The sequence below is a fragment of the Triticum dicoccoides genome, chromosome 3B, assembly GCF_002162155.2.
Source record: "Triticum dicoccoides isolate Atlit2015 ecotype Zavitan chromosome 3B, WEW_v2.0, whole genome shotgun sequence".
Lineage (NCBI taxonomy): Eukaryota > Viridiplantae > Streptophyta > Magnoliopsida > Poales > Poaceae > Triticum > Triticum dicoccoides.
In genome coordinates, this window is record NC_041385.1 from 346,714,227 (window position 1) to 346,721,445 (window position 7,219).

Here is a 7,219-nt window from a genome sequence, read left to right on the forward strand (position 1 = left end):
CCTACAATACCTTGAAGATGCCTGGGCCACTTGGAATCTTCTCCATCCCATCAAATGAGAAGGACGCAATCATTTGCATGGACAAGATGTACCAGGACGCGGTCGCGGCAGAGGCAACGGCAGCAGCAGTTCCCGCCAAGGAAAGGAGAGGAAAGAAGAACGATAGCAAGGATGCTGGCAAAGAATCCGAGAAGCGTACCTCTTCGGAGTGTGCTGCACCTGTTGATGATTTGCCGGAGAGTTCCAGAAGCAAAAAGGACCAAGGTTACTGCTCCACAAGTGAAGAAGGTCTCAACAGGGCTGGCTGGCGTTGATGGTATCTTCACCATCAGCGCCACCCTCGATGACAAATAGGAACACACACTCGTTGCCTTCTTGTGGGCGAATATTGATGTGTTTTCCTAGCAACCATCTGATATCTCCGGTGTTCCTGGGGAGGTAATCGAGCACCACCTTGCTGTCTGCCCACACGCCAGACCTGTCAAGCAGAAAGTCCGGAAGTAGGCCTTGGAGAGCAGTTTATTGCAGAAGAGATCAAGAAGCTTGAAGCAGCTGGTTTGGTCATAGGAGTGCTACATCCTACTTGGCTAGCAAATCCAGTAGTAGTCCGGAACGCTAACAGGAAATGGAGGCTTTGCATAGATTTCACATATCTCAACAAGGCTTGCCAAAGGACCCATTTCCCTTGCCACCCATCGATCAGATCATGGATTCCACTTCAGGTTGCTATTTGCTTTCCTTCTTGGATGCATATTCTGGACCCAGATCTACATGTCCAAGGAAGACGAGGTGAAGACCTCGTTCATCACCCCATGTGGTATGTACTGTTTTATCCGCATGCCGTTCGAATTAAAGAGTGTCAGGTCTACTTTTGCAAGGGCAGTCCAGATTAGTTTCGAGCCACAGCTGCACAGAAAAATTGAAGCTTATATGGATGACACTGTGGTCAAGACCAAGGACAGAGCAACTCTTATCTAGGATTTGGAGGAGACGTTTGCAAATCTGTGCACGATCAACTTGAAGCTCAACCCAGAAAGTGTGTGTTTGGCGTTCCCTCCGGCAAGGTACATGGGTTCTTTGTGTCCCATCGGGGGATCAAAGCCAACCCCGACAAGATCAAAGCAATCGAGCTGATCCAAGCGCCAATGATATTTAAGGATGTGAGGCGTCTGGCAGGGTGCGTTGCCGCGCTAAGAAGATTCATTTCCAAGTTTGCCGAGCGGACCCTGCCGTTCTTCAAAATGTTGAAGAAGACAGGACCCATGAAGTGGACCCCAGAAGCAGATGCGGCCCTGCAAGAGTTGAAGGCCTGCTTATCTTCTGTGCCCACCTTGGTAGCTCACAAACCACAAGAGTCGTTGTTGCTATACTTAGCGGCAACCAACCAAGTGGTTGCTGCAGCCTTGGTGGTGCAGCGGGAAGTGGACAAGGCAGAGAGTGAGCAAGGACCAGTAGAGTCAGATAAGGATCAGGACAAAAGTAAGCATGGCAGCGATGGCAACCCCAAGGACACGGCAAGGAAGAAAGTGGTGCAATGCCCATTGTACTTCGTCAGTTCCTTGTTACAAGGGGCTCGATCGAGGTACTCTGGCATGCAAAAATTGATCTTTGGTCTCATCATGGCCTCAAGGAAAGTGTGCCACTACTTCCAAGCCCATGAGATTATGGTTGTCAATCGCTTTCCATTGCAAAGGATACTCCGGAACCCTGAGGCTACTGGCAGAATAGTGGAATGGGCTTTGGAGTTGTCCAGTTTTGCTCTGAAGTTTGAGAGCACATCAACAATTTAGAGCAGGGCATTGGCAGAGTTTATTGCAGAGCAGCACACCAACCCCTGATGGGGAAGTGATAGAAATAGTTATCCCCGACAAGGAGGCGCCCCAAGAATGGATCATGTATTTTGATGGTGCCTTTTCCCTACAAGGTGTAGGGGCTGGCGTGCTTCTTTTCGCACCCCCAGGGGAGCACTTGAAGTACGTAGTCCAGATGCATTTTGCCCGGGAAGAGGCAACCAACAATACAACAGAGTATGAAGGACTCCATGCCGGGCACAGGGTTGCTGCAGAATTGGGAATCAAGAAGTTGATCATTCGAGGAGATTCACAGCTTGTGGTGAGAAAACTCAACAAGGATTACCAAAGTCGATTGATGAAGGCATACGTTGAGGAAGTGAGAAGATTGGAGGAGCGCTTTGACGGATTGCAAATAGAGCACGTACCCCGTGCAGAAAAACAGCATAGCTGATCATCTATCAAAGTGTGTTGCGCAAAAGCTTCTTGTGGAACCAGGAACTTTGGTTCTCCGTCTTACTCAACCCTTCGGTATCCCCATCAACAATGGCTCGGAAGAGGAGAAAGATGTGTCAGTACAACTATCCCACTCGGTGCGGTATCACTTTTTACTAACGACACAATATGTGTCAGTACAACTATGCCCCTTGGTGCGGTGCTGGTTTTTCCCCTAAAAGAGAGATTATCGGGCAAGTCATGTTACGGACTCGCCTCTGCATGCAATTCTGCAGCACGTCGCATCGTCGCCTGCTACAGCTCGTTCCTGGCTCGGCCTTGCCAGGATGGGCCCCTCCCCCCCGGCTCGGCCTCGCGCTAACGCGGTAGTGCACTCGTCTGACAAGCGCAGTGCGGTTATTTTGTCCCCCCCCCCGCACCTTCACCCCCTAAAAGATAGATAATGGTGCAATTCATGTTACAGCCTCCGCATGTGATGCCGAAGCATGCTGCATCATCACCTGCTACGGCTCGTTCTTGGCTCGGCCTTGCCGGGATGGAGGAGGAGGTCCCGACCCCCTGGCTCAGCCTCATGCTAACGCGAAGTGCGCTCGTTTGACAGGCGCAGTGCAGGGATTGTGCCTTCAACCACTATCTATCTTGACGCGCATATTTCAACAATCCATACAAACAAAAAGATGTGTCAGTACAATTATGCCACTCGGTGCGGTGCCTCTTTTTTACTAACGATGTTGTTCACTAGTCCATATAAAAAGGAAGGAGATGTGTCAGTATGACTATGCCCCTCAGTGCGGTCCTAGTTTTTCCCCTAAAGATTGATCATGGGGAAAGTCCATACAAGGAAGATGTACCAGTATGACTATGTTACTCGGTGCGGTATCACTTTTTACTGACGACGCACGATGTGTCAGTATAACTATGCCCCTCGGTGCGGTGCTGGTTTCCCCCCTAAAAGACAGATAATGAGGCAAGTCATGTTACGGACTCGCCTCCGCATGCGACGCCGCGGCATGCCGCGTCATCTCCGGCTACGGCTCGTTCCTGGCTCGGCCTCGTCGGGGTGGGGGAAGGGGGTCCCTTCCCCTCCCCCCGGCTCAGCCTCACGCTAACGCGGTAGTGTGCTCATTTGAGAGGCGTAGTGCGGGGGTTGTGCCTTCAACCACTATCAATCTTGACGCGGATGTTTCACCAGTCGATACAAACAAAAAAGATGTGTCAGTACAACTATGCCACTCGGTGCGGTGCCGCTTTTTTATTGACGATGCTATTCACAAATCCATATAAAAAGCAAAAAAAGAATGTGTCAGTACAACTATGCTCCTCAGTGCAGTCCTGGATGTCTTACCCGGATGTTCATCAAATCCAAAAATGCTGGAAAAAGTGAGAACAAAAAGAAAGGGAAAAACACACTATAAAGAAGATGTCAGTTCAAGTAGAGGAGAACATTCAGTACTAATAAGAAATAAATGCTTATATCAGGTAAAAAAGAAATTTATAAAAACCAGAGCAAAAAATGCTAAGAAGAATCAAAAAATTGACCACACAAGGGACAAGCCGGCCCAACGCAGGTGGATACTAGGACTCAAGCCAACAGTGAACCACTAGTGAATTCATTGCAAACCATACTGCACGGGCCAACCAACCAGGGCCCATAGGTCATGACAGAGAGCGAGCGCTGTGTATAAACACTCAGGTAAATATTAAGAGGAGTTCGACCGGTATGCCTTGGCAGCGCTTATAAAAAGGTCGAGCGCCCTCTCGGCTAGCGAGGCGGTTCTAAATGCATAGCGCACGTGCACGTGGCACTGCACAGCCGCGCAGACGGGCTATTTGGGCCGAAAACAATGGCTCCGGGGGCGGCCTAATGCAACAGAGCGACCCATTACAAAATTCCTTCGGATACCACATGACCAATCGAAGGAACAAATGTAGATTTTTTTAAAAAGAAACCACATAAAGAAATAAGCTCAAATAAAGAATGTAGAAAAGTTTAAACACATGTTCGTTGTAAAAATAAAAAAATAAAACAATTTTTTAAAAGGATACTTCAATGTAGAAGATTGTAATAAAAATTTCAGAAACAAAATTTAAAAAAGTTCAACTACTAAAATTCAAAATTTTCAGATAAAATTTGTACCGTGCAGCAAGATTAAATCCTTTTTATTTAAAAAATTACTAGAGCTATCAGTAGCCAACTAAAAACTAAATTGTGCTCTAAATTCCTGTCAATACTAAGAAAAAATGCTCTTCAACAAATGAATGCGATTGGGCATTGACATTCAAAGTACTTATGTAATATCATTATCAGCATGAAAGTTCAACAAACTCAACCCATTGGGTGCTACATCCATCATCCGCATATATTTTTCGTGTTCGAAATATCTACATTAAAATATGCTAGTAAAACAAAGGATGCACATCAGTTCAACTATAGTTGCTCCAAACCAAATATAAAAAATATAAAAAATAAAACCATTGCGCTCCATCCTCAATTCCGGACCCTGCCACAAACTCCTTCCACCCTGGTTAGGTTGATGCAACCATCGAAGTCGATCTGGTAGGCAACTTCCAGCAACAGATACCCGTTCTTGTATACCGTCTCCATCTTTAGTATCTCTGAACTAGGAGCAACAATCCTGATTCTGGATGTCATTTTCTGCAAATGGGCATGGGAGCAGGAAAAAAGTGAACTCATGAAATTGAATATTTGCACAGATCTAGCAACTGTTACATACAAGTGAAAATATCTGAACCCAAAACAAAACACAAAACTAACTACTGCTATGTCCTAACCAAACTGAGGAAATATACATATGAATCCCTATAGTAAACTTCTGACAAAAACAGAACAAGGATTATACAAAGGAATAAATATTGTTAACTACTAAACAAATATACGTACGAATCCCTATTGTTAACTTCTGACAAATACAAATAAGAATTATAGGCAAAACTATTGATAAATCTAAAATATAGATTCAGTCAATGGGATTCAAAATGAGACCTACAAAGCAGAAAATGAAAAAAAATAGGAAACACATACCCATGATTCCTCCAAGTCCCAGCCGTCAGGCGACAAACATAAGGAGCACGAAACCCATGGTTGTTGTATAACAGCGACGGAAGTTGCCCACGACGCTGACTTTGGGTGAGCTCCAAACTAGATTCGTACACACAAGCATCAGCTATGGGCACCATCCTTGCGAGGCACCCACATGAACAATCCTCCATGGGAACCACAGGAAAAAAGAAGAAAATAACAGAGAGAAGAGGGAGGAACCTAGATCTGATCTTTGGTGGAAGGAAGAAAAAGGAGGAGGAGACTGAGCCACACGCCACACATAGATGGATAGAATTTATAGCTAGGATGACTCGTAGATTATTAAAATAATAAATAGGCAGATGGGAAGCCAGCCAATAGAAAATAGTTATTATGACGATGTTGTCATACAAGTCATACAACATTGACTGCAAAACAGTTCAAGTACAGATAAGGAAGCAGTTCAAAGGATCATGGGAGAGCACATACGACAGCAGTTCAAAGTGCACATACCAGAACATGTAGATAGAATAACTCATTCATGGATAGGCAAATGCATTCATTTAGTCATTCAACTCTGCTCTCTCCCAACATAATCTTAAAAACACAAAAATTTAGTACTTCAGTCATAACGATCAAAGAACCGACGCCACTTGGTCCTGGTGGATGGGTGTGGAGCCATGACTGCTCTCCCCCTAGCCCACATGATGATTAGTAGAGAGTTCCTTCTCCTACCGTCTGGCAAAACTAGCTCCAGTTCAGTGGAGTTGCAAGTCTCCAGCACTTTGTTGGCAAGGCGTGTGTGTAACTCTTCCTCCACTTCCTCCTCAACCGCATGTTGTGTGCCCTCTGCCTGTGCCTGCGCCTCCCCCTCATTCTCTGCTCTGCTGTTGTAGGCCTCACCTCGATAGCATCTGAATGATACATGCCCTAGAGGCAAGAATAAAGTTGTTATTTATATATCCTTATATCATGATAAATGTTGATTATTCATTCTATAATTGTATTAACCAGAAACTTAGTACATGTGTGAATACATAGACAAAACAAAGTGTCCCTAGTATGCCTCTACTGGACTAGCTCGTTAATCAAAGATGGTTATGTTTCCTGACCATAGACATGTGTTGTCATTTGATGAATGGGGTCACATCATTAGAGAATGATGTGATGGACAAGACACATCCGTTAGCGTAGCACAATGATGATTAAGTTTTATTGCTACTGCTTTCTTCATGACTTATACATCTTCTTATGACTATGAGATTATGCAACTCCTGAATACCGGAGGAACACCTTGTGTGTTATCAAACGTCACAATGTAACTGGGTGATTATAATGATGCTCTACAGGTGTCTCCGAAGGTGTTTGTTGGGTTGGCATAGATCGGTATTAGGATTTGTCACTCCGTGTATTGGAGAGGTATCTCTAGGCCCTCTCGGTAATGCTCATCACTATAAGCCTTGCAAGCAATGCGACTAATGAGTTAGTTGCGGGATGAAGCATTACGGAACGAATAAAGAGACTTGCTGATAATGAGATTGAACAAGGTATGATGATACCGGCGATCGAATCTCGGGCAAGTAACATACCAATGACAAAGGGAACAACGTATGTTGTTGTGCGGTTTGACCGATAAAGATCTTCATAGAATATGTAGGATCCAATATGAGCATCCAGGTTCCACTATTGATTATTGATCGGACATGTGTCTCGACCATGTCTACATAGTTCTCGAACCCATAGTGTCTGCACGGTTAACGTTCAATGACGATTTGTATTATGAGTTATGTGTTTTTGATGACCGAAGTTTGTTCGGAGTCCCGGATGAGATCTTAGACATGATGAGGAGTCTCGAAATGGTCAAGAGGTAAAGATTGATATATTGGAAGGTTATGTTCGGACATCGAAAAGTTTCGGAGAGGTTCAGACATTT